The following is a 23,392-nucleotide window of genomic DNA, read 5'->3' on the forward strand; positions in this document are numbered from 1 at the left end:
GTCAATAAAATAAAATAGCTACTTAAAATATTTTTATACTTTATCATCAGATTGAATTTAGTACACAGTTGGTACTGCTACCCTTCAGAGCTGGACAATTTTTTAAACGCAGCCAGGTTTTTAAAATTTATATTCTTTTTTTAAAGACAAAGAAAACGGAATCATTCTTTGATAAAAATTTTAAAAACAGAAGAATGAATGACTAAACAACAACAAAAAAACCCCACAGCATTTCAAAGTCCATGCAAGTGTAAAGCCGAACACTAATATTTAACAATGTGAATCAGTGAAAGAAAATGATTCCCATGAGCAAAAGAAAACACGATAAAAAGAAAATTAAACAAAGAAAAACCAACTAGAATAACAATAATTTGATTTAACCTGTTTATTTTTGTACTACTTCATTGGCTTCAATAAGATTAAAACTTTAAAACTGAAGTCATGAAATGATTCTGTCAAAATCCACATTGTTTTCATTTAATGGAAATAGGTTAATTTTCAACGTCTGATACTCAGGTTTAAAGGCATGCACATTACCAATCTTTGTCTTGCTTTATGAATATTCTGAAATAAAGGGAAGGAAAATCATGAGGAAACTATAAACTATAATCTACTAGCTGTAACAGCTACCTCTATGTTTTAAGAAATACTAAATGGGGCTGATTTTGCGAAATTTATCTTCAAGATTAGCACTGCTGCTTTTGGGATTCAGCATGCAAACAGGAAATCTTACTTGATCTTGTAATCAAGACTTGAAAGCTTACTTAGATCTCCTGCTCAGGAAGGAGGACAACTGACCACTTTGTTGTTGTTCTTGTGGTTGTTATTAGATACTTCAGCGTGAACTACATGACAAACGAGGTCAGATTAAGAGGACTCTATAGGCCTAGCCTTATAAACCCGGTGCCACGAGTACCCATTTGGTCAGAATTCATGTAACACAACAGAAGTCAGTACTGCACAGTGGTAACAATTTTAGCATCCTGCCCTCACACACATCGGCTTTTTCCGCACGTAGAGACACTGTAACAAATAAAGCATTTCTAGTGAACACTGAAAGCTATGACACAGCAGAGCAAACTGATCTGAGTGACTCATAAAATCAGTGAGAAGGCAAAGAACGCTAAATAGACTAAGTGTTCGATAAAGCACAGAAACACACAAGGAGGAGGCCCATGTGCTGAAAGCCAAGTATCCTTACCCTTATATCAGGCCTCCTGAAAACCTGTCAGTTAAAACACAGAACATCATCATCACGGACACGTCACTATTGACTGTGAAAGACGCCATTAAGTCCGCCAGCCCATGCCCTAAGAGACATCATAATGCTCCAAATAAAACCGAGCAGACCGACCCTAACACATTTGCCCTCTAAGTTCCATTCGATATCCAATCAATCCTAACACGCTTGTCCTATAGTTTGCAGGCAAGTCTATGACTTGGAGAAACTTATTGCCCTTAGGCTAAGACAAATGACATTACTTTAAACACAAACCCCTTCTGTCAAGGGCTATTACAAGACAGTGTGAACAGGCCGTGTGTGAAGAATTCATTTGTGTGTCTGTTTGGAATACTGAACGCATTTTCCGCATAGAAACAATGATATAAAAAGGCGGTTCTGCTCCCAAACCAGCCCACAGAAACAAAACAAAACGGAACGAAGAAACCACAAAAGCGCCCACAGCTGGCGCAGAGCACAGCTCAGCCACAGCGTTAATGGGATCATTAACTCTCCTAGTTAAGCACAAATCTTAATCTGGTTTCTACAGGAATTCTATTTCCAATTTGCACTTGGGACTCCAGAATTAAACTTCCCGATGCGGCCGCCCCACAGGGAGAAGGTGCCCGTTCCTTGCGCCAGCCCAGGAAAGGGTAGCTGGCAGGGAGGGGAGTGCCGGGGAGGGCCGGGGAGGGCAGTCTCCGGGCAAGGAAAGCCAAGCTTTACTAAATCCGGACACCGATTTTAGAGAGGTTATTCCTGTGACTCCTACTTGAATGTGCAGCATGAGCGTTCGGGGAAACAGCCCAGAGAAGGGATGGAACTTTTGAAAAGCGAATAGTGCTAACAGTCTGAGGAAGACATGAATCATCTATTCCCCACTCTCGAGTCTGAAATCTGATCATTGTTACATACGATAAACACTGGAGGTTCTATGGAAAACAGATCACTTTTTAAAAAAAAAAATCACTGTAGGTTCTTATTAGCTTTACAGGTTTTACTCAGGAAAGATAAGAAGATCACATGAATACGAGAATATAGAGTTCATCACTGTTACCATTAAAAGAAAACACTCTTTGAAGTAAAAAAGGTATCTGAATTAAGGGATGCTGTAGCTCAAAGGGAATTAAAGCCCAGAAGTTCCTTAATATAGACTACTTAGACTAAGAAGCTTAAACCTAGCTTTTTTTTTTTTTGAGGGGGTGGTGGTGATGAATATGTTTATCATCTTAATTGTGGTGCTTGTTTCACAAGTGGGCACCTATCAAAACTTATCAATCTGTATACTTTAAATATGTGAAGTTTATCATTTGTTAATTACAACAGGAAAGTTAGTACAAAATAAATAAAATGCATGCTTATGTTCATAAAAAACTCAAAATGGGACATACATGATAATAAAAAGTCAAAATAGTCTCCCCTCCCAAGCTTCATTTGTCAGTGATAACCACGTTTAGCGAGATTTCTTTTTTAATTCTGAAGGTTGCCTCCATAACCAGGAGTATGCTTACACCACTACTTCTTGATTTGTCAGCTTTAAACAGTACCTAGTGACCTAGCTAGATGAGAAAATATGCTTTCTTTGGCTTCCCTGGTGGCGCAGCGGTTGAGAGGCCGCCTGCCGATGTAGGGGACACGGGTTCGTGCCCCGGTCCGGGAGGATCCCACGTGCCGCGGAGCGGCTGGGCCCGTGAGCCATGGCCGCTGGGCCTGCGCGTCCGGAGCCTGTGCTCCGCAACGGGAGAGGCCACAGCAGTGAGAGGCCCGCGTACCGCAAAAAAAAAAAGAAAATATGCTTTCTCAAACTACTCCCTCCCTCTTCCCAATCTCTGCTGATTGAAGTTGTAATTTTTAGCTTTTTATCGTTGTCCTTCTGCAGCAGCTGCATCGTTTTAAAAAAAGCTCCTGAAGTAACTTTTTGGTGGCACTCTTCTAAGAACCTTGTCTATACTAACTCATTTCATTCTCAGAACAACCTTGTGAGATAAAAATTATTATTGGCCCCATTTTTTGATGAGAAAACCAAGGCACAGTTAAGTAATCTGGCCAAGTTCAAGGTTTCAGAGCAAGTACTTACACCCAGAGAGTCTACTACACCGCCTCAGCCTAGCACCGCTGTAATTAGCCCACAGTAACTAAAGCCTTCAAACGTTCATCTGCTTTCTCTTAGCTCCCTCAAGGGTGGATGAAGAAAGCAATACCACGACCTCTTCCCTCGCTTCTCCTTGCTCCCTCCAAACCTCTGCTCCAACAGGTTATTATTTTCACTTTTGTTCTGTAACTGCAATTAGTTTTGTAAAGTTTTGTCTATAAAGTGATAGTAACAATTGACAACTAGAAGGCAGCATTCACAAGCAGCATAACTGGGCCTTAAATGTAGGAGATATACCGCTGTCAACACGCCTTTTGCTACTGGAAGGAGAAACTAAATCAAAAGGAAAGGGGCAGGACGATGGTCCCCTTTGCCACCCACACAATTCTTCACCTGCTGTATGTAAGTCCCCGCTACTCTTGGTCGGAGGCCGGAAAGTCAATGGAGGTCACCTGAGTTGATACCCATGTGTTTCTGCTTTATAGTTTTCATCTCTCCCGAAATAAGCCATTTCGGGTGCACAGAGAGGTTCATTTCCTCTTTCTTGAATCTGAATCTGATCGAAGCCAGAGAGTGGTGGTTTGAAGTCAGGCGGCCTGGGGCCAGCTCTCACTGGCAGACTCGGGGCCTCCGTGTGCCTGCACTTGGCCTCAGTTTCTACACGTACAAAAGGAAACGAGTCCGCGAATGGCTGCGAGGTCCTGACCAGCCCTCAAACCTTAGGAGTCATTTAAGCTTCATTGGAAGACTTCAGAAAACATCTCCCCAACCTAAACTTGGTGGGGGGCAAATCGGCCTCCAGTGCTGACAGCCCTCGAGAACTCAGACAGCTGCACAGGCTGTACCATTCTTTATATTCTTTATTATACAATGAACTGGTAAACCTCAGTGTTTACCTGAGTTCTGTCAGTTTTCCTAGCAAATGATCGGACTCAGGGAGGGACCTGTGGGAAGCCCCGATTTGTAGCCAAGCTAAGCAGAAGTCGTGGGTAACCTGGGTACCCACTACTTGAAACTGGCATCTGAAGTGAGAACTTCTGTGGGACTGAGCCCTTAACCTGTGGGGTCTGCACTAACTCTGGTTAGTATCAGAATCGAATTGAATTGTAGAACACTCAGCTGGTTTTGGAGAATTCGTCAGTGTGGGGGAAAACCCCACACATCTGGTGTCACAAGTGTTCTAAGCGGGTGCGGATTCAAACCCAAGCTGACTGGTTTTAGTGCCCACGCTCTTCATCTCCATACAGCCCCACCTAAACCTGTTCCCTTTCTGAGGAGGCTGACAAATACCCTCAAGGCTTAATGCCCAGAATGCCCTGTACTGTATTTTTTGGAGTCTCTTTTCTATGAATTCCAGGCAGCCCAGCCCAGCCCCACTCCTGCGCATGCTAGGTGCTCACAACACATTTATGGAAGTGGACTGGTGTTCAGCAATTCCAATACACTCCTCTTGTAGTCATTTTTACATATCATATACATTTTCATAGAGTAACAGCATACAGTAAACGAGCACTGTATGCGTTTCGTACATATGCTGCCCTTTTTAATACATTAAACCTCTGCTGTAACACCCACTATACAGATGAGGACACTTGAGGCTCAGCAAGGTAAGTAACTTGTTGGGCAGCTAGTCAGGTACAGGGCTGGACTCAAGGCAAAGTGCCCCGACTCCAAATTTTATGATCTTTTTGATAAACCATATGATTCTAAGTGAAATAAATATCAGTTTTTTGTTTTTTTTTTTTTATAAATGAGTTATCTTTGAGCTTATGCCGCTAAGAAGCTTCTTTTCATGAAAAGATTGTAATAGTGGAGTAAAAACACCACTGTTCTCTGTTTTAGGCATAAAGTCTATAAAGTAATTCTGCTTTAGCAATCAGACCACTACAAAATGAGTTAAAGAGTTTGACCTGTTGGGTCAGGAGATGGCTCCACTTGCTGCAAGAGTCTGCAAGAGTCTGGCTGCGCAACCGGCTGCAGCCAGAGGCCAAGGACAGGCCAATACAAATCTCAACCAGTCATCCAAATACAACGCTGGGCTTTGGGAAACAAGCCACACCTGAACCTGGCCTGACTCTTTTGTCAAACCCTAGCCTGAAACAATCATTCGCCTCCTCTAAAGCCCTCCAGGAAATGTGACCAATGAGCTGTTCAATGAAGCATGCTGGCCCCAACTTCCATGCACAAAAGGGATGAGCATACTTGCAATTGAACTAGTACAGGATAATTGCTGATACCCTTTTCACTAACCAGTCTCTAACATCTTTATTTGCATAACTATATGCTCCATTTAAATAATACTTCTGATATATCATGAGTTGTTAGAAATATTAATCAAAATTTATTCTACATGCAATATACAGTCGTTGAGCAGTCTGTAAACTCTTGACTTTTTAAAAATTAAATTTCTAATTTTGAGATAACTTGATTCACAAGTGGTTGTGAGAATAAGAGATTTCATGTACAGTGTACCATGTCACCAAATTTCCCCGATGGTGGCATATTATAAAACTATAGAACAATACCGGAACAATGACCCGGACACTGACACAACCAAGATGCAGAACAATTTCCTCACCACCTAATGTTGCCCTTTTATAGCCACATCCACTTCCCTCCCAGCCCCTCCCCTTCTTAGCCCCTGGCAATCACTAATCTGTTCTCTATTTCTCTAATTTTGTCACTTGAAGACCGTTACACAAATGAAATCATACAGTATGTGACCTCTTGGGAGTGGCATTTTCTACTCAGTGTAATTCCCTTAAGATTTAGCCAATTCTTTTCTCTGACCTCTCTATTCTGCTGTTGAACCCATCCACTGAGGGGTTGGTGGTTTTGTTTGTTTGTTTAGTTTCGTTTTTTGTTTCTTTATCATATTTTTCACTTTTTAAATTTCCATTTGGTTCTTATCTCATATTTTCTTGCTGAAACTTTCCTGTTTCTTGTCTCTCACTTTCTACGTCTTCATTGTCTCAAGCATATCTGTAATTGTTTATTGAAGCAGTTTTATGACGGCTTCTTTAAAACCTTTTTCACGAAATTCTAACACGTGTCATCTCGGTTTTGGCATCTACTGATTCTCTTTTTTCATTCAGTTTGAGATCTTTCTGGCTCTTGGTATGATGAGTGATTTTCAGTGGAAATCTGGCCATTTTGAATACTATAAGAGTGTGGGTCTTATGTAACCGTCCTGTTGCAGCTGCCTTCTCTGCCACTGCTCCAGGAGAAGAGGGGCGGTGAGCACTGCCTCATTACAGCCAGGTGTGGGTACGAGTCCAGGTTCCCCTCTTGGCCAACGCTGCCATCCAAGGATAGGGTTCTCCTAGTTACTTCTGAGTCGGGGTGAGAGCTCTAGCTCCCAGTTAGGCTTCCGCCCATCCCTGCCCAGCTGGCAGTGGCAGGAGCGCTCATGACTGATACCACTGTAACCACAGTGGAGGTGTGGCCTCCTTGCAGTGGGCGGTAGTGAAAGTCCTGACTCTCCACCAGGCCTCCGACACCACAGCTGCAGGGGTCACTGTGCCTTGCTACAGCCTGGCAACAGTGGAATCTAGCCTCCCCACTTGGCCTTGCTGGCGGGGTGGGTATGGGGCCGGAGCACAGTGGTTAGTGTCTAAAAGTTTTCTTTCTACTCGGCTGCCCCCTTCCTGTCCTTTGGCTAGAGAGACTAGGCTTTCCTTGTCTGTACCCGTTGGCATTTCTGGGTTGCTGGCTTCTTCAGCGACAAGTCTGGGTTATATATGGCAAAAACATAACCCAGGGATAGCACCACCCTGTCGTTCCTTAGGTGCTAAGGTCCCTAACCCGTCTGCCTTCTTCTCGCTACCTTTCAAGGCATTCTTACGTCTATTTTATAGATAATGTCCAGGGTTTTTATTTGCACTGAGAGTGAAAAATAAGAAAAAAGTACATCTGCTCCATCCTTCCAGAAGCAGAAACCCGAATCTTGATATTTTTAAGAAATAATTCTACTCCACAAGTAATCCTGAGAGATAGGATAGTACTTTGACATTACAGTGATTACAAACTGGAGGCCTATTGCTCCGACAGGCAGTAGCAGGGTTGTTTTTGTAATTTAATTGTTTTTAGGGGGACATGCTGCAGTCTCCAGTTCTCCACAGCCATGTCTGTTTAGCTTGTTAGCTATACCCTGTAGACATCTGTGTTTGCAAACTCTGATTTAATAAACAGATCACGAGGCCAAGCTATTAACAGTTGACTATGGTCATGGATTCGAAAAGATCGTGCTCAAGCTTCCCTCCTTCTAGACTAGTACTCAATTTAAGAAGTATTAACTAAGACCAAGCTCAAGCATAATGAAGCCTTTCCCACACACTGCATCCCACTTCCCTCCAAAGACCTTCTGGAAACTTTTGTTTAGGATCCAGGGTTTAATCACTGTACTAACGTATTAAATGATTAAATTTAGTATAGGACTCTCTCCATTCTCTCCAGAATGTTTATGGAAGAGATCTAGCTAATGTGTGTGCAGGGATGAGAGTAGGAGAAACAGGAGGAGAGGGACAGAGGGGTGGTGGTGGTGATGATGGCGATGGTGATGGTGATGGTAATGGTGATGGTGATGGTGATGGTGATGGTGACGATGACGACGATGTTGGAGCCAGAGGAAAGAGTATGATCACATTAAAACTATAGTGTCCTAATTTCCTGAAGGCTGGCCAGAATCAAATCCTTTTGGACAAAACAGAATTGAAGAATGTTCTAGAAAGAAAGGAATTTAGAGACTTCAAATCTAATCCAAATTCTCTTAACCTTACACAAAAGGAAACAGACACTCAGAGGTTATACAAGGTCACAAAGCTAACCAGTACCGTCTGTACTACACCATGTTCCCTCTTCTTGGCCTAGTTCTGCTTTGCAAACAATGGAAGCTGATCAACTGTGTCACTTCTGCTAGTAGTTCCTAAAAATGTTTCATTACAAGTTATAACTGTATTTTTTCATCTAATCTTTGGAACATTACATTCAGATCTTGTTCTTAAATGTTTTGACAAATTCAAGAGAGAGATTTGTACTCTTTCTTAGCCCGTTAAAAATGGAACTGAGTTAGTAGTAGGGGGGTGGGCAAACAAAACATTTTATTACATTTCTCCTAGTAGTCTTAATTATCAGGTAAATCTTCAGCATGACTTGACATTAAGGCATACATTTATTAATCTGGTTAATCCATAATCCACATAACAGCTATCTACTCTTTCAACAGGGACAATGTTTTCCAAACTTGTCATCTTATATAACACCTCTACAAGTCTGGTTTGCTATATGCATATCACCTGTACTAATATTAGTATTTATCTTTATGTTGACTTTATTTATTTATTTACTTTAAATTTATTTTTGGCTGCGTTGGGTCTTCGTTGCTGCGCGCAGGCTTTTCTCTGGTTGCGGCGAGCGGGGGCTACTCTTCGTTGCGGTGTGTGGGCTTACTTGCTCCGCGGCATGTGGGATCTTCCCGGACCAGGGCTCGAACCCGTGTCCCCTGCACTGGCAGGCGGATTTTCAACCACTGCGCCACCAGGGAAACCCTTTATGTTGACTTTGAATCCACTCTTTCTTTCATATTTCGCCTGGCTTTAAGCAATAATACCCATTAAATCACAAGTCTGATGTGCCAGGTTTCCTACTACACATTAAAATAATTACATAACTGTTAAAACATGTCCATGGGCATATCACCTAAACTCATCTCATGTGATGACAGTGATATTCTTACCACACCTTGGGTGATCTGACCCTAAGCTAACTGTCAATTTATGACATGGGTAAATAATAAAACAATTGTACTCTAAAATCTAACATGAGTTGCTAGTTATTCAGGTTTGTGGGAATGTACCAGAAATGTATGGTCTCATCACCAATTTCAACAGATACAAACCTAGGGAAGCTGAACTTTTTACAGTTTATTGTACGAAATAAATAGGGACTTCCCTGGTGGTCCAGTGGTTAAGAGTCTGCCTTCCAATGCAGGGGACGCGGGTTTGATCCCTGGTCGGGGAACTAAGGTCCGACATGCTGCGGGGCAACTAAGCCCGCCCGCCGCAACAACTGAGCACGCAGGCCACAACTAGAGAGTCCACGTGCCATAACTACAGAGCCCACGGGCTCTGGAACCCACATGCTGCAATGAGGAGCCTGTGCACCACAGTGGAGGATCCCACATGCCGCAACAAAGATCCCGCGGGCTGCAACTAAGACCCGACACAGCCAAAAATGAAATAAAATTAAATTGAATGAATGAATGAATGAAATACATGAGGATGGAAGACCTAAAGAGACATTTCTCCAAAGAAGACATACAGATGGCCAAGAAGCATGTGAAAAGATGCTCAACATCACTAATTATTAGAGAAATGCAAATCAAAACTACAATGAGGTATCTACCTCACACCAGTCAGAATGGCCATCTTCAAAAAATCTACAAATGATAAATGCTGGAGAGGGTGTGGAAAAAAGGGAACCCTCTTACACTGTTGGTAGGAATGTAAAGTGATACAGCCACTGTGGAGAACAGTATGGAGGTTCCTTAAAAAAGCAAAAATAGAACTACCATATGACCCAGCAATCCTACTACTGGGCATATACCCTGAGAAAACCATAATTCAAAAAGACACATGTACCCCAACGTTCATTGCAGCACTATTTACAATAGCCAGGACATGGAAACAACCTAAACGTCCATCAACAGATGAAAACAATTACACTCCAATTTTAAAAAAGCAAATTTAACAATAATGTGTAGGATATAATCCCAATCTTGTAAAAATAAGTAACAAAACACCATCAAAAAAAAAGAAAGAAATGCATGAGACACACTGTTCCCCGCCTTCAGAGATTCTGATTCACTGAGGGGACGGGGACCGTGGAAGCTGCATTTCTGCAGGCACCCCAGGGAGTGCTGGTGCGGGAACACCCAAGGGCCACATTTTGAAAAACAGTGAACAGGAAGGAAGTACAAAATTTTAAAAATCACTCTAGCTTTTCAATAGGATGACTTGGGTTCAAACCCCAAGTCTAACTGCATGATACTAAGCAAGTCACTTAACCTCTCTGAGCCTTGCTTTCCTCATCTGTTAAATGATGATTATAATAAAAGCCATCTTACTGGGTTGTTTTAAGAAGTAAATGGATGATGTGTCAAAAGAGTATTACAAAACCATAGAGCGCTGCACGTGCCGGAGGGCTGATGAGGATGCCGCCGCAGCCTACAACTGAGAACACAGCGCTCCAAATCGAGGTGCGAGCGCTCTGCTCCACAGAAACATCTGTTCCCATTTCATTACTGACGCTGAGTTTAACCTATAATAAATTAACCCCCAAATTGAGTGTGTATTTCAAATAAGATATTTGCACAGTATATAATTTCAAATATTATCAACGGATGACTGCACATTAAATCCTCAAGGAATTGTATCTGGACCTTCAGGGCAAACCCCATGCATGGCGCCCATGCAAAAGGCGTCCCAAAGGCCCACGCTGGTTACCCTGATTCTAAGAACTACTTTATACATAGCATGTAAAATTATCTGTGGTTTAGAAACATTTTATTCTTTTATTATTTAAAAGAACTCTCTCCTTGAAGAAAACATAACAACTGAATCATAAATTTAACACCAAATTTGCAGACTTGGTTACAGGGCGAATCTAACAAAGACAATGATTAAAAAATGCTCTCTTACAATAATTCATCTAAAGCTTTAGCAATGATCTGATGTAGGTACTTAAAATTCAATTTACAAAATATAGAAAAGCCTTCTTTTTCTCTGAATACCATCTGTTAAACCATTCCAACACGAGCTAATTCTGCTATACAAAATTCGTAAATAAACTAAAAAATTTTTTTAAAAACCTTAGTTGCTTCATGTTAAAGTATAGATTCAGTCTGATCTATTAATGTAGAGGTTAGACAGCTATGCACACAGTCACCATACTTTTCTAGAACCCACACAGCACTAACAACTATTCAACCATAATGAAAACCTTACAGTTAACACATAATTGTCCATAAAGAAAATCAATCCGAGGTCTAAGAGCTATTCTCTGCCAGTATGGGTCCTTGAGCCTCTCCACTCAGTAGGGCAGTTTCTCCGCTAACGTGGGGCAAGAGGGCGCCTGGGACCAGTGGGGTCAGCAGCTGCCCAGTGATCAGCCACTCAGGCATAGGTGATGCAGCAAATGCTTCTCCCACCTGGAAAGAGCAGTCACGTTTTGCCCGGTCAGGTTCTGAGGAACAGGAGCCCCAGCTCCTCCTACGTGGGCAAACATGAAAACCAGATAGCAGAGAAAACTATCAAGAACTAAACTGCCCCTCTTCCGGCTGGCCATATTATCCAACTTCTGTTCATCTCCAGCCATGCTTTCCTCTGGGAGGCACAAGCAGCAGCATCCAATGGCTTGGACGAAGCAAGTCCAGCACCATAGCCAAATCTCAATTACACAGCCTCTGGGGTCAGTTTCTGCACTTGTTACAGGACGGCTAAAGAGGAAGTGAGGCTACAGCCCTTCAACACGGACAGCTATTAAGAATGACTTAAGATCGTTATCGTAGCTCTTGAACTCTTTGTAAGATTTGATGCCTGGCAAGGACTATGATTTTGAGAGCCGTTGACCTAGGGTAGGACAGGATACTAAAATGTAATTCATACATACCTGTGAAAATCTATTCTCTCTTACTAGTGGGCAAAAATGACTATAATAAACTGAATCCTCAATTCAAGCAAACTGTACTACTGAAATGTAGACATGGTTTCACTTAATGTACCTGTTAATAGTTTCTTGACATTAAAACAAAGTTAGTCTTTAGCCTTAACAAAGATGGGAGCACGCAAGCATTTTATTTGTTAATTGATTCAACAAGAATTTATTGAGCACCTGTTATGTTCCAGGATCGTGCTGGGGGAGCAGTGGTGAGAAAAAGAGCCCCAGTCTCTGCTGACAAGGAGCTTATCACTCTTAACTTTAGAATAAGCAGGGAATCCAACTTTTAAAATAAACAAGAAGAGATTTCTCAATTCAATAAGGACCAAAAAATGAGGCTGCCCATACAACATTCTTGAGATTTTGCAAGTTTTTTGCATTCTAGTATCACATATTAATGCTGAAAACCCATAGGTAGTACATAAATACAGAAACAAATTGTGAAGTTAGGGAAATACTATCTATCAGATATTTTCTGAAATTCAGAATACTAATAAAGAAAATATAGGCATTTATTATAATCAAATCTAAAAATATAATATATAATAAAATGGATCTGGATTTTTAAAAGAATGATCATAATCGAAAGTCAGCTTTTCCTCTCAATTATAAAACTATGATCACATATACTAGATCCTGGTAAAAATGTCTCTTCTAAAGTTCAGATCTCTAACAACAGAGAACCTTTCACCCTCGTTCCCAAGCAAATGGCCGGTGAGCATTCAAGGGGCCAAAGTCTCACTCGAATTAAAACTGCAATGCTTCTTGGCTACTTAGCATATTGAAAATGAATTAAGGACTCAATTCCGCTTACCTTGTAATCTCTGGATACATTTTCTGATGTCACTGAACCTGAAATCTGACTAGAAATTGTAGCAGCTATAAGCTGTTTACACCATTCAACATGTGATCCTGTAGGACTAAAAGAAATAGTGCAATTAAAATATTTTAAGACATAGCCTCTGAGTGAGAAAACTGAGCACTGACTAGGGATATATGTACATTTCTTTTTTTAAAGAATGAACTTTAATTAGACTATTTGGTTACCTTTACATTTAATGTAAGAACTGAAATATCGACTGACCACTAGGAAGTAAGATTAGGTTCCAGGTTGATTTGAAATGAATCAACCAATTTATTTTAAGGTTAAGATTCTAGGCCTCAGACAGTTAAATATGTTATTTTCTAGCATTTAATAAAATATCACTCAATTACAATTATATAGAGTGAATATTCTTAATGTAAGTAGAAAATTAATTCTAAAGTGAAATATTTATCTTACAGCATATGCTTTTCAAAAATGCTATCACTTTCATGCTGGTGGTTTTAAATCTAGAAAACGATGTAATTTCAAGTGAATCAAAGTGACTCTTAATGGAGCAAAGCTGATTGTATGATTTTAAAAAGAACAGACTAGAAAAGTCCTGTGTGTAGTAATAATGCCGCCTTACATTTCTGTAAGTGCTCTGACAACTTACAAAAGGCTTTTCCAGTCCATTATGATATCAGAGCCTGACAACCACATGTGATAAGAAGGTTTCTGGGACGAGAAAATTGAGGTGCAGTGGCGACATGGCCCATCAGAAAGTGGTGGGGCTGTCCTTCCAGGATATGGTACCACCAACGGTGACCAACTCACCGAACCACAGGGCAAAACAGAGGCCAGCGCTACAGATGCTAGCCACTGCCTTATACGAGAACACAAGGACGCAGAGAAGATGGCATCTCGCGCTTGTGTGCTGCTCTCAAATGTTCAACACATTTCTGCACACAGCCTCACCCGAGCCTCACAGTGACCCACCTTACAGAGGAGAAAACTAAGGCTCTAGCGTTTGACTAAGGTCACACAGCTGGTAAGTGGTCGGGCTGTGCTCATCTGACTTAAAGGACCACGTAAGCAAAGTAAGCACTGAGGGAATTAAAAATTGCCTCCAGAGGCCAGGCTCCTCTCTCAACTCATGAAAGCACTGAAGAAATCAAGTAAAAGGGCAAAAGATACTTTTGAAAGTTTACCTTGCAGGTGGCTTTCACTGTAAACAGTGTTCCAGACCTTTGAAAATCTCATCACTAATTAAATCCACACTCGTGTACTGGAAGGATAAAAAAACCCTGGAATCCCTAGGCAGTGTGTGAAATAACGTAACTAGTGAAATAAAGACATCTGATGTGCTCTACGAGCGACCTAAATTGCATTCTCTGACCAGGACAGCCTATAGTAGTTATCTGTGGGGCCGAAAATGTAAGTCCAAACATTCGCTGAATGGGCAGACATTCCTGTCATACACCAAGACTCTATTTACCACAATTAATAACTAAGAGGAAGAAGGAGGGGAAAGGGAGGGATATTAGTTTCCTCTTAAAGGCTAAGGCACCTTTATTGTCCGGTTCTCCCATACTTTTCTTGCCAAGCTGCCTCCTCCTCTGCCAGCACCTGGGCCTGAGCACAAATCTAACAGCAGGAACCCACCTGTTCACCCACCGCGGACGGGGTGGGTTGGAGGGGGCTGCTGTTATCCTCTAGCTTCCGTTCCCCTTCCTTCTAATGAGGACCCTTTTCTCCACGGTAGGGAGCTGCCCCTCCGCATTTCATAGGATTCTGCTCCACTTGGAGGGGAGTGACCCCAAGCTTTCCTCTTGGACCCGGAGCTGTGTAGACCCGCCCCCAGCACTGGCAGAGGCCACTCTCCACATCCACCACCTCGAGGAACCCACAGAGATAGAGAGTAAGACATGAAGAAAACAGAGATGGGAAGCCTCATCCACACTGTTTGCAACTCTGGCTCTGAATGTGCCTGCGGCCATCTTTCACCCTGGCTGCAGCAGTGATAGGAGCCAACACACTTCCTTTTTGGCTGGAGCTAGAATGATTTTGTGTTTTTGGTACCTGCAACCAGAAGCATCCTGGTCAACAGAGTTATAAACAGTGTGGCACGGTGGGCTGGTAGACAGGAGGCCTGGCTCCGGGTCCTGTTTCTGTCACCAGCTAGCTCCGTGACCTTGAGCGAGCCACATCCTCTCGCAGGCCCACAGCCCCATCAGCATTAAGAGAAGTACGATATTCGGAAGAGAGGGGAGGGCCCACGGTCCACGGCTGAGCCACAGCTGCAGAGCCAGGGTCTACTCTGGGGGTCTCTTAAAAGAAGAACGTGAACCAGAGCCGGTCACAGCGACGGGACTGAGGAGGAAGGCCACGTCTCCTCTCCCCTCTCTGCTCTTTAGTCAGTGCAGTCTCCCTCCACACTCCTGGTGGCAACAATCACTTGCAGTCTGGGAGCTCCCAGCTTTGTTTCTCCAGCCCAGACTCCCCCGATCTGGACGCCGAGGATCCCATGAGACAGCTCCACTAGTCGGTCCCAGAGGCCCTGCCGGCTCCACGGGTCTAGACCAGCATCAGCCGCCCAGCCTGCAAACTGCTCCTCCAGCCCTCACGTCTCCTAAGTCAGGGAAAGGCACAGCCTCATCCAGGGGCCCCAGGCCCCAAAGCTGCGGTTTACCTTGGAGCCCACTCCCCACTTCGCTCTCACATCTGAATGCTCACCGAGTCTCACCACTCTTATCTGCTAAATATCATAAGAATGCACCTTGCCCATCCCTATTCCAATTACCTTTTCCACATGCCCATCATCTGTCGGTGTTCTCCCACCTTATGAATTTAAGCCCCACCTCTATGCTGGTGACTCCAGCCCAGACACCACCCCTGAACTCCAGGCTTAAATAAACCAACTGCCTCTTTGACATCTGCTCTGGGAAATCCAACTGACATCTCATTACTGTTATAACCAGGGCTGAGAGCCTGCTAACTTCCTAACCCCGCTCCACATAGAGGCTTCTCCATCTCAGCAACATCGTTTTCCGCAAGCCGAAGACATTGGGATTGTCCTCGATTCTTCTTCTCTCCTACCCGACAACCAATCTTCACAAACCCTACTAGCTCTATCCTGCAGATTTTCTTCAAATGATAGCTTGAATCGGATCACTTCTCCCTTCCTCCAGCCCACGGCTCCGGTCGCAGCCACCATCCTCTCTTGCCTTGATAACTGCGACAGCCTCCCACCTGCTAGACTCTGATTCTACTCCTTCCCCTTCCGGTGCACTGTCCACACAGCAGCCATGGAGAGCATCCTGAAATCCACACCATCTGCCCCTGTGACCTCTCTGAGCTTGTCCTCTACTGCTGTCTCCCTAGCTCCCTCCCTGCTGGTGACACTGGCCTCCTGGCTGACCCTTGAACCCTTGGCTCCCCCTCCCGCCTCAGGGAGCGCAGGCCTGCGCTGCCACCTGGATATGTGCATGAGTAGGCCCCTCACCTCTTCTGGGGTGTGACTCAAAGGCCACCTTTCTCAACTAGGCTCTCCCTGACCACCCGGCACAAAATTCCAACCACTCCCCAGAGTGCACAGCCCCACCACTTCCTACCCGCTCCCAGCTGACTTTTCTCCCCCAGCACCTAACACAGAACACATTTGACATGTTCTTTTGTCTCTCTCTCGCACTAAAAAGATGCTCCACGAGGGCGGGGATTTGTGTGTGTGTGTTCCCTGCCGTATCCTCAGGCCTAACACAGTGCCGGACACAGAGCCCGCACTCATATCTGCAGAATAAATGACTGAGAGATTAGCATTTCCAGAACCAACTTAACCCAACTCAGTGAGGCGGCCCACCTGCAGTCCACTCACACTGCCGCACAGCAATTGTTCTCAAATGCCCACCCCATCCTGTAGCTTCCCTGGTGGAAATCCTTTCGTGCCCCCCATAACTAGGGTGACCATATAATTTCTCATCCAAACCAAGACACTATTGTGAGTTGCAGAAGGATGCTACTGGTAATTACACTGGCTCGACCAGTACCCTGTACCATCTGGTGCCAAAGAGACCACAAAGCCCACCCTACTTATAGCTAAGGTGGTTATTAAAAATGCAGAATTTCAGGCTCTACCCAGGAGATGGTGGATTAGATTTAGGGTGGGATCCAAGAGTCTGCATTTCAATCAAGCACTGGAGGTGATCCTGACTCAGGTTATACAGAACTGAGCAGAGAAGCATCGGCCCAGAAGACAAGGGCACAATTCCTTGGAAGGAACACAGGCCCCTTCAGGATCTAACTCCTGCCTTCCCGCAAGTCTTCTCTATTATCAGTTCCCCACATCCAGCATCCAGCCCACATGGCTGCACGTTCCACTCCTGTGGCCAAAAAGCATCCCCTGCCCCCATCCCGCCACTAAAAACTGAAGCGAATATCCCACCTCCGCGTACCGCAGTGCAGTGGATCACAACAGGCTGCGGAGTCTTTTTGAAAAATTCTAACTCCTGGGCCTCACCCAAACCTCCTAAATCAGAAGCCCTTGGACTGGGGTCTGGCCACCTGGAGTTCTTGAAAAGCTTCTCAGATGATTCCCACGCACACCACATCCAGAGCACTTCCAAGCGTACCTCCACCCTGGCACTTATCACGCTTGATTTCAATGGCTGGTTTGTTTGTATCCTCCACTAGATGGTAAGCCAGAGAGCAAAAGCCATCGGGCATTATTCTCTGACTCTCCAAGCCCTCATACACTGCAGAGTATCTGCAGATGAGTGAGACCCTGTCCATTCCACGTACTGTCTTGGCTGTGATTAGTTTTCAGTGAAGCTGACGACTCGGGTAACTATTTCATTAAAAAACATTGTAATTACACTGAGGTAGAAACAAAGGGAATGTTTCTTGTTGTTCCTCTGCCTTTGGAAACTCCCAAAAGTTCAGCTCAGGGGTGTGACTAAGAGGCAGGGACCGGCATCTGAAACTGGCCCAGTGGCGTTACAACAGTATGTCTCGCCTAATTGCACTTTAGCGTCAGCGAAATGGCCAAGATGTGGAAAAGCTGCATATTCCAGGCTATGGGATCACCCACCCCTTGTCCCGAGTGTCAGGGTGGCCCTCCCGGTTGGATCTGGTCGGTTTGTGCTTCTAACTGATTCATCTTAGTTCTCGGACTGCCAAAGAAGCAGTAGCCTTACGTGTTTGTGAAAACAATGAACCGGTTCCTTCAAAGTGTGAAGAACTGAAAGTAAACAATGATGTGTTCTCGAATCGGAAGCAGTTTGGAAGTTTTCCATCCCAGCTTTTCAAATGAGGGTATCTTTGCCTCTATGTGCGCCAGCCCGACACCCACGGGGTGCCGCCCCCCAACTGCCCCTACCAACCCCAGCATCAAAGACCCCAAGCAGCAGCGGCGGCGGGATTTGGGTCTTCAGACCACACGAGGCAAGGTCACGCTAAAAAGGGGCGCCGGGGTGAAATTTCCTCCCAAACGATTCGTGGCCGGGGCAAGGGCTGCCGAGGTGGCTCCAAGGTGCAGTAGGAGACGGCCTGGGACACGGTTTGACAGCTGTGAAGCCCCTCGGGGTGCGGGGAGCTTCGGCGCGAGGCGGAAGTGAGCCAGGTGCGGGCCCCAACTATCACACTGACATTAGAGATGCAGGGTTAAAAAAAAAAAAAGTTCAGGGAAATTCAACTACTCAGCGTGATTTGTTTTCCCTCAGTTTTCCTTCCCAGAAAAGTTTGGCGGTGGGAGAAGCCCAGGCCCCCTGGACCTCCCTGGTCTTGACGTGTCCAACCCCGAGCAGTCCCACACATTTTAGCAACCCCTCCTCACTCCGTTCTCACCCAGCCGTCTGTAGGGCAACCAAGTGTTCTGATACCGCCCTCGGAACTTCCGCCCTTGCTTTATATTAACAGTAACATTTAACTTCTGTCAGCTAAATCACGGCTTGTGAAAATCAGGGCAGTAGCTGATGATAAAGGCATTTAGGACATTTGATTCCTGTTCAATATTTATTTCCCTGCTCATTGTGTTAGGGTTTGCATATCCAACGGGCTCATCCCCTCTCAACCCACCCCTGATTTAGTTGGGGACGGGGATGGGAATCATGGCTAAGCCCCTTTGCCTGTGATTGCCCTGAGTATGACCTATGACCCAAGTCTGGCCAGTGAAATATAAAGGGAATACTTCCATCCTGATAAAAGGCAGACCTGTAGACAAGGAGTAACTAGTTCCCATCCCAAACCCATCCTGCCCTCCCAGCTTAGTAACTTCCAACTGAACTGTGAGCATGTGATGCCTGAAACCCCAGCAGCCATCCTAACACCCACGAGGGGATGAGCCTGGGGTGAAAGGGTGACAGGGTGAGGAGAGCTGGGAGGAAGGAAGGGAAGATCTCCAAATACACTGGAGACCCACCTCTTGCAGGCTTCTGGTTTTCCAAAATTACTAAATCAAATGTTTAACCCACTATTATAGACTGAATGTTTGTGTCTCTCCTGCCACCTCCACCATTTATATTGAAGCCATAACTCTCAAATTGGTATTGAGGTATTTGGAGATGAGGCCTTTGGGAGGTGATTAGGTCATAAGATCATAAGGCTAGGGCCCTGAAATGATGGGATTAGTGCCTTTTTTATTTTTTTTTGTCTGCATTGGGTCTTCGTTACTGCGCGTGGGCTTTCTCTAGTTGCCGTGAACCAGGTCTACTCTTCATTGCGGTGGCTTCTCTTGTTGCGGAGCACAGGGCTCTAGGCGCGCAGTTGCAGTAGTTGTGGCGCACGGGCTTAGTTGCTCTGCGGCAGGTGGGATCTTCCTGGACCAGGGCTCGAACCCGTGCCCCCTGCATTGGCAGGTGGATTCTTAACCACTGCACCACCAGGGAAGCCCTGCCAGACTTTTAAAAGGTTTGCCAATATGTGGGTGTGGGGTGGTATCCCACTGTGGTTCGAATGTACATTCCCCTGATATCACCGAACTCCTATTTAACTAAGAAGACTCAGTTCTGACTGCATTCCCAAGAAGTTCCTCCTTGACCCCCTATCTTGGCCCCAAAGCCCCCCAGTCTGCCTCTATTAGAGCAGGGTGCACCCTGCATGGGAATTACCAGTTAACTGAACTATCTTCCTACTAGGTCAGACACTTCAAAGGAGGCCACTGTTTTACTCAGTTTTGTTTCCCAACAAAGATCAGCTGACACAGGTCTGGGTCATAGTAGACAGTATTTGTTGATAAATACTGTCTAAAAAAATACTATCGAAAATATTGTCTAAAAAAACCCACTCGTGGTTCTTAGCCTCATCTATAAAACGACCCCCCCAAAAAAACCCAAAACAAACAAAAAACCCCTAAAAAACCAAGCCTATCAATTTTATAAGGTTGTGGGGAGGCTAAATAGTACAGAGTTTGGCACATATGCCCCCGATAAATATCTCCCTTTCTTCCATTCAGGGACCAAGGGGGTTGAAAGCACATGGTCTGGCTTATCTTTAGATAGATGCGAGGATAGAAATAGGGAATAAAGTCAGAGGCAACTCTTAAGTCTAAATATCGCCTGAGATGTAACAAAATGAATTGAGCTAGTTGTTTCCCTAATTGTGAGTCACTGTATAGCTGGTAACAGGAGAGTGCGTCTGACCTCTCAGCTTGCAGGCCCACCATCATCTGCCAACACGGACTGAGGTGTGGTAGCAGCATCATAGCCTCCCCAGATGTCCACGTCCTAATGCCTTGGAACCTGTTGTGTTACCTTACACAGCAAGGGGGCATTAAGGTTGCTGATTCTCTGACTCTGAGGTGGGGAGAGCAGCCTAGGTTATCCAGAGGGGCCCAATATAATCACCAAGGTCCTTTTTTCCTTTTTCTTTTTTTGGCCACGCGGGGAATCTTAGTTCCCCGACCAGGGATCAAACCTGTGCCCCCTGCAGTGGAAGCGCGGAGTCATAACCACCGGACCGCCAGGGGAGTCCGCTAGGGTCCTTTAAATGTCAACAAGGGAGGCGGAAGAGTCAGAGTTGAGAGATTTGAAGGTGCTGTGCTGCTGGCTTTAGACACAGAGGAAGCGGCCACGACTCCGGGAAAGCAGGCGGCCACTAGAGGCTGGAAAAGGCAAGGAAAGGATTCGCCTCTAGAGCTGCCAGAAGGAACGCAGCCCTGCTGACACCTTGACTTTAGGCCAGGGAGGCTAATTTCAGACCTCGGACCTCCAGAACTGTAAGAGAATAAATGTGTGGGGAAGATAATAAATCACCACTATGTCTGTGGTGATTTCTCACAGCAGAAACAGGAAACTAATACACAGGGCCAATGCCATCTTCTACCATAAGTATTGTATGCGCATAAGTGATGAAAATGTGTTTCTGACAAGGGCTGTTTGACTTGTAAGGATCTTCGAGAACATGCAGTCCATACCCTCACTGAGCAGGTGGACACTAAAGCCTCCTCCCGGGCCTCTCGAGGGGGTGCTGGGAGGGCCTCACATCTTCCAGCCAAGAAGCAGGTCCAGAGCCCAGACGGGAACCCAGGTCCCCACACGTCCCCGACCAGGGTTCTTTCTAATACAGGTTTGTGACATAAAGCTCCCGAAATGAGATGAACAACTTTCTTTTGTAATTTATGTGGACTGCACTGTGGAACAGTCCATTTCAGAAGCACATACGTATTAATCACTATAAATGAATAAGCCGTGTTCTCCGTAACTACTAGGAAAACAAACTAAATCTTAATGGTCATGTCTAAACATTTTAGCTACCTTACATGGTTTAAATACTAAGCATTTAGCTACCCTACATGGTTTAAATACGTTATCGCCTTTGCTTTTAAATGACGAATTATTGCAAATAAGGAATAAACCATATCTGAATCTGAGCCTCATAAGGAAATGGGAATACTTTGTTTTGCTGATCTTTCATCTTCCAGATATGTTTAATACAAAAGACTTTACTAATAATTCCTTAACTAAGTTATAAATCTACCAGTAGATGCCAGAGTATTAGACTCATTTCAAAAATTGGTATTCCGGCAGCATGCTTTAGGGATTCTGTGAACCTAAAAGGATTCGACTGCAATCTATTTCAACCATTAGGTTTTCCTGCAGATGTGCTAATCCTCGTTCTTGTTTGTGCTGCATGCTGCATATATTTATTTCCTTTGGGTGTCCCCAGATTTTACTTTAATGGCCACCAATGGCCATGTTCTCCAGTCAGAGGTGTATATACTCTGTAATCAATTCCTGTATTTTAAGAGCATTCCCTTTGTATAGTCCTGCCTTTGCCTAATGCTCCCAAATGCCACATGAGCTGTCCACATGACTGACAGCTGCATTCTGTAGAGGGCTGCAAGTGACGAGATACTGGTCAACAGATTTTCAAACTTTTGAGTATTATTCCTTCCCCAAAACTGTAAGGAGGAGCTTTGCTGCATTATCAAAAATAGATCAGAAAGTACTATGACTATAGTTAGGAAAAACCTGTTATACTATCAGAAATAGATATGATTCCAACTTACTTGAAGGGCTGTCCCAGGAAGAGATTATTCTATTTCATTGCAGAAGGCAAAGCTAAGGCTATTCAGTGGGAATGCAAGAGAGGCAGAATTCAGTTCGATGCCTGCATACGTTTGTTTCAGTGCTCTGGGACTTTGGGCAAGTCAATGAACCCCTGCAGCAACAATGCTCTCCACGGTTGAAAAACAGGGATAATAGAACACCACGTGGCCACGAGGGCGCAGTGAGGGTGAAACACAGCCGTGTCTGAAGAAGAACCTTGGAGAGCATTTCAAATACTCATAGTTTTAAAAGAGATACTTACTCTTTTAAGAGTCCTATTGGGATTTTTAAAAAATGGTAAGTTTACTAGTATAACTATTTCGCGTTCTTAGGACACGCGTAGATGAATTTCCAGTTGGCCGCATTTGAAGAATTTTAATAATTCTTACCTGAAGAGACATCGAGTATGACTTGTTTCAACCAGTCTCTTAATCTCCCTTAATGTCAACTGCTGTGTTCTCCATCCGGAGTCTGAAAGTCTTGCGTCTCTGCAGCCCAGCACTTCTGTGAAAGCTATCCCTACTTTAATAAAGACAGCTGTGGCCTGACATAGGGAACAGGCTTGTGGTTGCCCAAAGGGGAGAGGGGATGGGGGAGGGGTGGATTGGGAGTTTGGGATTAGCAGATTCAAAGTATTACATATAGAATAGATAAACAACAAGGTCCTCCTACTGTATAGCACAGGGAACTATATTCAATATCCTATGATAAACCATAATGGAAAATATGAAAAAGAATATATATATATATTTATAACTGAATCACTCTGCTGTACAGCAGAAATTAACACAACATTGTAAATCAACTATACTGCAATAAAATACATTTTAAAAAATGAAGGTAGCTGTGGCTTAAAATCTGCATTGTTAATGTACTTAAATTTCCAATATTGTTGGGACTTGGGGAGAGCCCTATACAAGGTTGCTAGTAAGATAAAGGGCATGTGAAGTAGATCCAGGAAAAGCAAGTAAGATGGGCAACACGCACATTTAAGACACATACACAGTTACAGCCCTGGGAAT

General features: G+C 44.2%; 1 protein-coding gene across 4 annotated transcripts in view; it reads right to left on the minus strand.

Moving 5' to 3' along the window:
• The window catches only part of MTMR1 (myotubularin related protein 1), a 60,814-nt gene extending 47,872 nt beyond the window's left edge, over window positions 1–12,942 (minus strand). For 2 of the 4 annotated variants that reach the window (XR_003002650.1, XM_024740679.1), the window contains exons 1-2: window positions 12,841–12,942; window positions 1,202–1,225 (exon numbers count right to left, since the gene is read on the minus strand). The gene's annotated coding sequence lies outside the window, so the exon portion shown is untranslated. Of the gene's footprint in view, window positions 1–1,201; window positions 1,226–12,200; window positions 12,305–12,840 lie in introns of those variants that run through there. The other 2 variants (XM_024740680.1, XM_024740681.1) reach the window with 2 other exon arrangements.
• Between the last annotated feature and the right edge of the window lie 10,450 nt (window positions 12,943–23,392).

The sequence above is a fragment of the Neophocaena asiaeorientalis genome, unplaced genomic scaffold (assembly GCF_003031525.2).
Source record: "Neophocaena asiaeorientalis asiaeorientalis breed wild unplaced genomic scaffold, Neophocaena_asiaeorientalis_V1.1 scaffold823, whole genome shotgun sequence".
Classification (NCBI taxonomy): Eukaryota; Metazoa; Chordata; class Mammalia; order Artiodactyla; family Phocoenidae; genus Neophocaena; species Neophocaena asiaeorientalis.